Raw genomic sequence first — 9,446 nt, forward strand, 5'->3', positions numbered from 1 at the left:
AAATGTGAAGAGCACTAAAAAGCTCCACGAAGCAGCTCAAATAAATGTTAGTAACTTCCTCGGACCTTTTTAAACAAAAACACATGACAGCTATGTTTCCTACGCTAAAAAAAAATGATGCATTTGCGTTTTCTCAGAGTAATGTATTTTTAAAAGTTTCTCTCTCAAACTCTTAACTCTCAATACTCAATTCAGTGCATGGGGAGAAAGGCAGAAAATCACCTCCACTGTTTAAAGTCAGACAGATGCATTTGCCCCAAGGTAGGAACGGCCATCTGGAGACGCGTGGGTATTCTCCTTGCCGGGTCGCACGTGAACCGTCACCCATCGGGTGGCCCCGGCAGCGGAGCACATACCGATGTCCTCCAGGAGGTGGCCGTATAGCCTAATCGTTTCATTCCACACAACCCGCCTTTAGCCCACAGATATGGGCCGAAGATCTCAAAATAACGAATTACGATGCGTTTCCCCGCATTTGTTTTCTTTTCTTCGCCTTGTCCCAAAAGCCGCTCTGGAGCAAGCGCGCAGGGCAGCGGCGGTGAATGCCGCTCGTCCCACCGCCCTAGTGCTCTCCCTTCTCCAGGTGCCAGAAGCACTGGCAAAACACATCAGGCACAAGGTACCCGTGCCACAACCCCCTGCTTATGGCCAATTTTCCCCATAAAAGCCATGAAAAGGAGTTTATGGGCAGCCTGATCTGCCCAGGCGGCACCTTCCTCCTCTTCCACACCACCCTGGTTGAACTGTCCGCTGGGTCTGCTTGGGCTTGCCATTTTTACCCCTTGTCGAGGGGATTTTGAACTCCACCGAGTATTTTGGGGGCCAAGAGAGCCAGGGCAGGGTCCCACACATGTCTCTTCACGCAGCTAGGTGAACTCCCGGCACCGCAATCCCCTCTGGAGCTGACGCTGCCATCGGTGCCGAAGGACGTGGGGCTGCTGCGCGGGTTTCGGCGTGCTGGGGATGCGGCTGGGGCAACGCAGCTCATTTGATCAAAGGCCGAAACGCATTTAAGCGAAGCCAGCTTTTAAATCCCGCAAATAAATCTGATGTCAGCACCGCATCCAGTGAATACTTGCTTTAAGCGATACCTGGTTTTCCATTTATTAAGATAAATGTATTGAAAACTGGCTTTTTTCTTCCAGAAGTGTAATGGCCTCCACGGACGTGAAAGTGAAGCTGTAGTCTGATCCGTGGAAGATAAGCCTGGTCACTGGCTGGCTTTGGGTGGAAACAACACGTTTCCATTGCGAACCGACCCGAGAGACTTCTGCAAACCTTCCTGCTGCAACAGCACCCACCTCCCGCTTGGGGTGGGAGCAGGATCAGGCCCACCATGAGGCCAGGCAGGACCTCCACCATCTCAGAAGGACCATGCTAAAGCTCCTGCTCTGCCCAGGACAGCTCTGCCCAGGACTTGCCTCGGTACTCCCGGGTTTTGTGTCACAGTTGGGTAAACTCAGCTGTTCTTCTGAGGTCAGCGGTGCATCCACACCAAGGAGCCAAGACAAACCACAGCGAAGCCTTCTCCGGTATTTTTTCTGTCCCATCAAAGGTATTTTGACAGACCTTTTCACCTCACGTCGCAAAGGGAGGACACATGGACCGTACATGGGCATAAAGAGAGTCTTGTTCACGGAGCGTTGTGCTGGGGTGCATCTCTTCTCTTCGGGAAGCCCCGGAACGAAACAGCATCTTTCTTGCAGCTGTGGCACAAATCCCTAACCAGGGTGTAAACTGCAGCCAATTGTCCTGTCTGCTTTGGTATTCCAAAATATCAGAGATGCGTAAGCTGCCCATCAGAAACTACCTGGCCAGTCTCTCTGTACCTCAGCGGGGAGACAAGGCGGAGGATCCAGAAAAAATCCATGGTTTAGATGGAGTGATGTTTCTTTATTTTTGCATCTCAGAACTAACGCCCTCCAAAACAAGGCCCAAGAGACAGACTTCCAGCTCTGGCATCATCATCATCATCATCATCATTATTATTATTATTATACTAACTTTGATTATTATTAAAAATAGTTTTTTCAATTGCTATATGTACACCCCCCTCCCCATCTGCACAGTTTACATACCAGATTGCATTCCAGTGAGGATCTAAAATAAAACATCCTGAACTTTAAACCAAAATGATCGTGCAGGTAAATTTAATCTGATTTTAAGAGCTGTCCTTATTACTTTGTGTGAAAAGCTTTTTTCTCACTTTTCCCACCTAAAACCTCCTGGAATTATCCCGCCTGAGAAAAAGCGAGAAGCCAACTGTGGAAATGAACCACGTTGCCCGAGTTTTTAGGCAGCAGCATCCTACTGCAGGGAGACAGCGTGGGGGTCCTGTAAAGATGGGAAAGCCCATAAACGACCCCCCCCCAGCCCCGCGGGGCCTCTCCCGGCTGCCCTTGTGCTGCAACAACACCAACCTCTACCGCAGGCGGGTTTTTTTGTCTTAGGAAACGCTAATGTAAAATAAATGGACTTTTCAATTGCAAAGCTCGAGGAGTTCTTGGATGCGGTCCTGACTACTGTAATTAATGAAAGGTTGGAAATTTCTGAACTATCACCCCTTCACCACCACCCCCCCACAAACCCGTTCCGTTACCTATCTCGGGTTAACCTGCGCACACGCGGCGCAAGCAGGCACCAGTCTGCCTCCACAAGCATAGAAGAGCTGCTGCACGGTAGAGGAACGACCAGGAGCAGGAGGTGGGAGGGGAAGGAAAAAAAATAAAAGCAAAGTCCAGATGCGCATTTCACATGCCCTGGGATCAGCGGTGTGTGACTGCAGTTTATATAGGAAGAGCAAAATCGGATCCAGATCTGGAAACACTTTCAAAGTTCAGGGGGTCTGGGGTGGGGAGAAGTTGGGGGAGGCCAAACTCATCAGTCCTCTGTGCCTGCCTACACAGCAGGTCATGTATTTATGCTACCGAGCAGAAATAAAAGCTCGCAAACTGCAAAACCGTAAAGGGAAAGGGCGGGGGGGGAGAGGGGGGGCACAAAAAAAAAAAAAGGAACACACACAATTTACTTTTAAATGGATGAATAAGGCCTCATTGTTATGAATCCCAGTTTACTTTTCCTGGTCAGGCACTTGAAATTTTATTTATGCTTAATAGACTGCATTTGGCATGTGTAAAGATGACAGAAGCGTGAATTATGAACGACCTTCAACCTATTCAGGAAGTTGTAATAATTGAAATAATAGCGAAAACGCGCTCCCCGTGAGCTCGGGCTGGGGCCGCGCGCTCGGCCGCCGTCACCTCCTGCGTGCTTTGAAGTGCCCCGGCCATCCCGCCTGCCCCCCCCCGGCGAGAGCCGCACCGCTCGCTCTGAACCCCCCTCTCTCCCCCTGGGAGGGTTTAACCAAAGGATGCCGCTTTGGGGGGAAAAAGTGACACTTCAGCCGCTGCGTGCGAGCAAAGGCACCAGCTGTGACGCATGCATCTGCCGCGCTCAGCCCTGAAGAGGAGCTGTATTCTGCTGCATCCAACTAAAGCCTTTATTCCCGTGCGTGCGAGAGCTTCGGAAAACACTGCACGCGCCCCAGTGCTGTCTGGGAAATTCAGATTTTAGGGCAGGCGAGAGATGCTGCCGCTCAGAGTTGGCGCTGCTTGTCCTTGGAGGCCCCAGGTGATGTATTGAACTCACAGCCCGCGCCACGGGGGGATGGCGCCGAGTGATGCTGTTGTGTACCACGCTGGTGCAAACGGGAGGACCAAGCAGAGGACCCACTCTGGATGGGATGGTGGGAAGGAAGAGAAGACACAGATGGTGGAGCACACCCCAGGGAAAGCCTGCTGAAGCCCACCAGAGCCCTACACTGCTTCTCCTGCGCCAACATCCAGCACCTGATGGGCTCCTGGCCTCTGCCACGGGTACGTGCACCTCGAGCAAGGCACCTTTGGGGGCTCCCGGCCACCTTTGGGGGCTCTGGAGCACCGGAGGGGAGCGTGCCCCGAGCCGGGGCAGGAAAGCGAGCGGCCAGAGAGGCGGCGTGCACATTGCCAACTGGCATTCGCGCCCGCGCCGCTCCGGAGCAAGAGTGGAACTTGCCTGAAAAGCAAAACAAATTAAACGTCCAAAACTAATAATAAGCGTTATGTTCAAGGAGCTTGAACAAAATCAGGATTTATGCCCACCAGAAAAACGAGAAGGATGAACGGATGCATAACCTCACAACGAGCTGCAATTAAGTGTTTTGAGGGGAAAAAAAGAAAGAAAAAGGTCCAAACGGCGAAGCTTCAATTTTAGCTCCTGTGATGAACAACTTTTGCAGCTGGAGAACTGTGTGATGAAACCCGAGCCAGGTTCTTCTTGCCATACTCAGGCAAATGATAAATTGAAATGAACTGGAGTTTTTTCAAGGGCTAACGGAGAGGACTCCTTCCCGAGCGCTGTATCAGGCCCAAAGAAAACTTCAGCAAAAATCCACAGGCGAAACTCAGCAAGTGCCTGCGTGCGAGTGGCCGTGGGGGCGTGGGGGGACCCCGGCAGGGACCGGGACAGGACAGGAGGGGACTCTCCCCTTCATCCTGCCCAGATGGTGGGGGAGCACCACAGCACCTCAGCACCAGGACTGTGAAGCCTTTTTCCTTCTTTGTTTCCAAAATGCCCCGAAACTGCCAAAGTGGATCAAGCAGGAGGGGCTGGAGTGAGGATGCTCTCCTGAAATGGCACTGGGAATCCCCATTTTCCACCTTTGGAGGTAAAAGGTGCCTCCTGCTCCCCTGAAGGGAGGGAGGGAGCTGCAGGGTGTCCCTCCGCTGGGCACTCCCTTCAGCATCTTGGGGGCTGTAGGCCACCTCCCCGGTGACACTGATGTCTTCTTCCATCGTAGGTGAATTTTAGCCTCTGTGAGAGCCCCGGCTCTGGGTGAGGGGCTGCCACATCCAGCCGAGCTGCTCCAGCCCTGCAAAATCTCCTGCTCGGGGGTCACCGACCACCAACACCAACTTCTGCGCGTCCACTCGTTCTCCCCTCCTGAGGTGACCTCACCCTGCAGTTGTCTTCTAACATCCCACCTTCATTCGTGAACCACACGAAGTGTCAAGTGAGCTGCAGCCTTGTCCTGGCTCTGTGGACATCTATAACCCTCCACACCCCGTCTGGCAAACCTACCAGTATGATCTGACAGCTCCCATTGCAAAAAAAAGGCATTTTTGCTTAGAGACAACGTGCCTTATTGCTTTTATTAACCGTGAATCATCGATAAAAAGCTTATCACTGTGCAGAAATGGCAACAACTGGTTGCCGGTTTTGGTTCTAAACAATTTCTTTTAGGTCACGTCAGGACAGGCCAACACCGAGAGCGGTGACACCACCAACACATTAAGCTCCGGATAACCCGGGGAGACGTAAAGACTGGGGCAGGAGTGTCACCCACAGCCTCAGCTCTGACTGCGATAAGTGGAAAATCACCGCCGACGAGCTCCTCGTTCCACCAGCCCTACGCTAACACGACCCCGCTCCACTGGAGACAGATTTTCACTGGGAGCTGGATTAAGCTTTATTTGCTTAATAAACTAATAACTCATAGGAAGAATCACGGCGGAACAGGGCCCCGAATGAGCTCAGCGTGCGCGTGCCCTCCTGACCCACAAGAGCCAAAACCTAAATTTCACTCTCTGACGACAAAACCTCAAAACTATTCCTTAAATACACAAGTTTTGCAGGTGGCCGCGTGGCTCGGGGTGCCGGGGGAGCCTCTGCCCTCCTCTGCCCGCCGCAGGCACTGGCGGGGGGGGGGGGAGGGGGCAGCGGCAGTAAAACCCGAAACACGAAGCTGTGTCTGCAGCTTAAAAAAGTTTGTAAAACGCCGTAAGGTGTGATCAGATCTGGTGAAACCTACAGCAGTAGGTTCACTCGTGCGAGTTTATACCACTGACACCGGGCACGTTGTTAAGAGCGGAACACTACTGGTTTTTCTCCCGTTGCAGCAGCATATACTTGAGTATAAGGAAACACAACAAAACACACCAAAAAAAAAGAACCCCCGAAATCTATTTCAGCACACACAGCAAACCAAAACCTCCATAAACTGATCTTGAGCCACTTAGTTTTCCATGGATAAACCAAAGGGAACCTTCAGGAGCTGCTTTGTCGTTGGGGGGGCGGGAAGAGACCTGGAAGGGCAGAGCATTTTCACAGTGGTTTGTGCCTGTATCTCTGTCAGAGCTCTGCAAGCTATAAGCAAGATAAAAACAATATTCCGCCGTTTTAAATCCAACTGCTACCATCTACGTTCCTTAAAAGAAAAGAAGAAAAAAAAAAAAAAGGATTTATTTTTATAGCTTGAAGGTGATCATGATCCCAGCCTGAAAACGTGCCCGGAACGTGTGACAGCCCCTGACACGCCATTGCTACGGTCACTGCTGGATTTGCAACTGCACTTTCATTAACGTATATATTTAAAAAGAATGCTTTTGCCGGGGTGACAGCGCTGCCAGAAAGCCTAACGGGGCTAATCATTCTGAAGTCATTAAAAAGTTGAACTAATAGACGTTTAATGATAACAAGAGGGGAATCGTCCAAGTTAGCAGAAACTGGTATTGAATCCCGACTCTGAGCTGAAAAAACGCATTCCAGGGCAATAACAGCGACAAGACTCTCTGCAGCTCTGCACACACTGTAGTCTCTTTGGGGAAAGGAAAAAATGAGAGTGCCCTGTTTGTGGAATTTTATTATTCATATACATCTTGAATTACATACGTTCAGGTTAGATTGGGTATGACAGGAGATAATAGGAAGACAGCAAAGAGAAATCCTAGCTCGACCTCATTTGAAATAAAAAAAAAAAAAAGAAAAACAAAAAAATGCAGCTTTTAAACCCTACTCCACCTCCAATCAAATGAAACACGAGTTGCATCCAGCGTGCATGTTTTGACTGCATCCCACCATTATCGAGCTGTTCATCTCAGCAAAGCTCATTTATACAGCCATAAGAAAAAGCCCAGGCCCTTTGTAAAGTTGATCCCAAGTGATGAAACCTAACCTCAACCGTGAGTCGGGGGGTGGGGTGGTATGTCTCAGAAAAAAAGTCCAGGAGAGAGAGAAAACACCAAAAAAATGTTTTTCCTTTCACTCTTTTTGTTAAATACAGAAGGTAGAGCTTAGCAGAGCGACTGGATTACACGTCGCCCTGAGATTCATCCAAATCCTGCCTCGAGCAATCTGGGAATCATACCTGTCTGTCAGTCAAGCTTGAATTTAGCAGCATAAACTTGCGGGCAGCATGAGGCTGGGAGCGCTGGCGGGATCTTACACCGTTTCAGGTACAGCCCAATGTTTGCTTGGGAATTTTACAGATGAGTTGAAGCAATTAGAGGTGAACAATTACTGCTGATCGAGTGTCTGCGCCTCCGGAGCGAGCAGCGTCTCCCGCAGCGGGGATGCTCCCTGTGGGATGAGGGCTGCTGAGGTGCTTCTTATTCCCAGGGGAAATGGGGGGGAGGACCAGGGTACCCCCCCCCCCCCCACCCCCCCAGCGCCGGAGGCGCGTCAGGCACCAGGATAAGGGCGTTCCTGCTCTCCCAGTTCGCAAGACAAGTACCTTCACCCAAAGTTTCCTCTCCCTGCACATCCAATCTTCCCAGCCTGCGCTCCTATTTTTTTTTCTTTTTTTTTCCTTCCCCCCTCTCTTTTTTTTTCTAGGAACTACATCAGCAGAGTGACCCAAGGCAGCCCCACACAGCTTATACCCGGGCACATACGCACGCTCCGTCCTGACTCCCATTTGTCACTCCTCGTACACGCACACGTTTGGCCATGTAATGTCCATTTCCCAGTTTGCCTTCCCATTATATTTTATATTACCTCTGGTGAGCTTGTGCCAGAAGAAAGCAGAAGGAGGAGCTGTTAGAAAGGCTTTTTTGCTTTAAGATTCGAGAGCACATTTTTAGCATTAACTTTTTAGGCTCTGGTCATAAAACGTTGGAGCGCACGTACAATTTTGTGGGTTAAATTTGCAGCGTTTCCAGAGGGCCAAATGAACAACAATCTCTTGCTGACAGCGCCCAGCTCGCAACATGCTACTTGAAAGGCAACCAATTCTTAATTTGCAAATCTCAGCAACAATAAGCTATAAAAATATGGAATTATGAACAGCACGATACTGTGCAAAATAAATAACAAGTCTCCAGTGAATGAAAGAAACTATTGGCAGCAGTACAGCCACCATTACCAAATCTCAGAAATGTAAACACGAAAAAAAAGAGAAAGTTACAAGCGCCATAACTTTCCTTCCAAAAACGTCAAAACGCGGGTGCGTGTCTGCGTCGCAGAGGTAGATGCTGATGTTGCAGCCCAGCGTGGCGTTTCAGCTGCAGATCCCAATACCGACGCAAAGACAGTAAGTTGCTTTGACCAACGCACGTGATTCCGCTTCTAATCCTTCCCATCTACGCCAGCTCTTATTAAACATAAAATACTTGAATTTGCTGCTTCTATTCATCTATATAGTTTCCTTTCCGTATCGCTGTTCCGTAAATGCTGAGCGTTGAGGGAATTTATCGTTTCTCAGCGTAAAGCATATTTCAACTTGGAAAATGTATTTTGCATTCACTAATAATCTTTATGGTTTCTTTAGTTAAACCAGCTGCCCCATCAAAAAGAAACGATATCTCAGTCGGCTGGCTGGTTCTGCCTTAGATATGCTCAGGGCTGAACTGCGAAAGTTGAAAATTTAAAAAAACCTTTTCGCGTAGTTTCTGAAAAAGTTATTTAAACCGGTTTTAATTGACTATCTCGCACGAGCAAAATACCTAATGCTGCGCTGGAAATAGCAGGCTGTCTCACATTCATTTCCTATACTTAAGGAATTTGATTAGAAAGAACGATTTCTAATTGAAGCTTTGTGTCTGGTGGTGATTCTTCTTTCAATACTGTCAAAGCAATTAAATCTGATAAAGATAATCTTTAACGTTCACCTGATGCAGTTAATTAAGCGGTGAAAAATGAAACACTGACAAAATGAATCAAATCCTACCTTTGCAGGTAGCAAAGTTTAAATTGGAAACAAGAATTCACAACCAGTTGTTGCAGTGCTTTTTCAGACATTTTACTTTAAAGAAGCATAGCTTTCTTAACCTAACTTCACCCATTAAAATATTTCATAATGGCATACATTATCCGCAGACTAAAGCGAACCCTGATTTAAGAAACACCTAATAACTCATCAGCATAATTGAAAACAAAATGCCTCACTGTGTCCTTCCTCCGCCTCTCCCAGCCTTTTTTCCAACACACAAGGATAAATAACATTTCAGCCCAACAAAGAGTGGATTTAAGTGCCATAAACGAAAAGAAAAAGAAAACCACTGAAGATCCTAGTTCAGCATATTACGAGTATTACGAGTTCCAGCAAAGCGTATGGGAAGGAATAATAATATTCACACGCGTGTGCATTCAAATCCACAGCCCCATACATGCAACTACACGGCAGCATTATC

General features: G+C 48.7%; 1 protein-coding gene across 3 annotated transcripts in view; it reads right to left on the minus strand.

Moving 5' to 3' along the window:
• The window catches only part of MECOM (MDS1 and EVI1 complex locus), a 193,949-nt gene that overhangs the window by 37,959 nt on the left and 146,544 nt on the right, over positions 1-9,446 (minus strand). The window lies entirely within an intron of this gene.

Source organism: Charadrius vociferus, unplaced genomic scaffold (assembly GCF_000708025.1).
Source record: "Charadrius vociferus isolate BGI_N301 unplaced genomic scaffold, ASM70802v2 scaffold104, whole genome shotgun sequence".
Taxonomy (NCBI): domain Eukaryota; kingdom Metazoa; phylum Chordata; class Aves; order Charadriiformes; family Charadriidae; genus Charadrius; species Charadrius vociferus.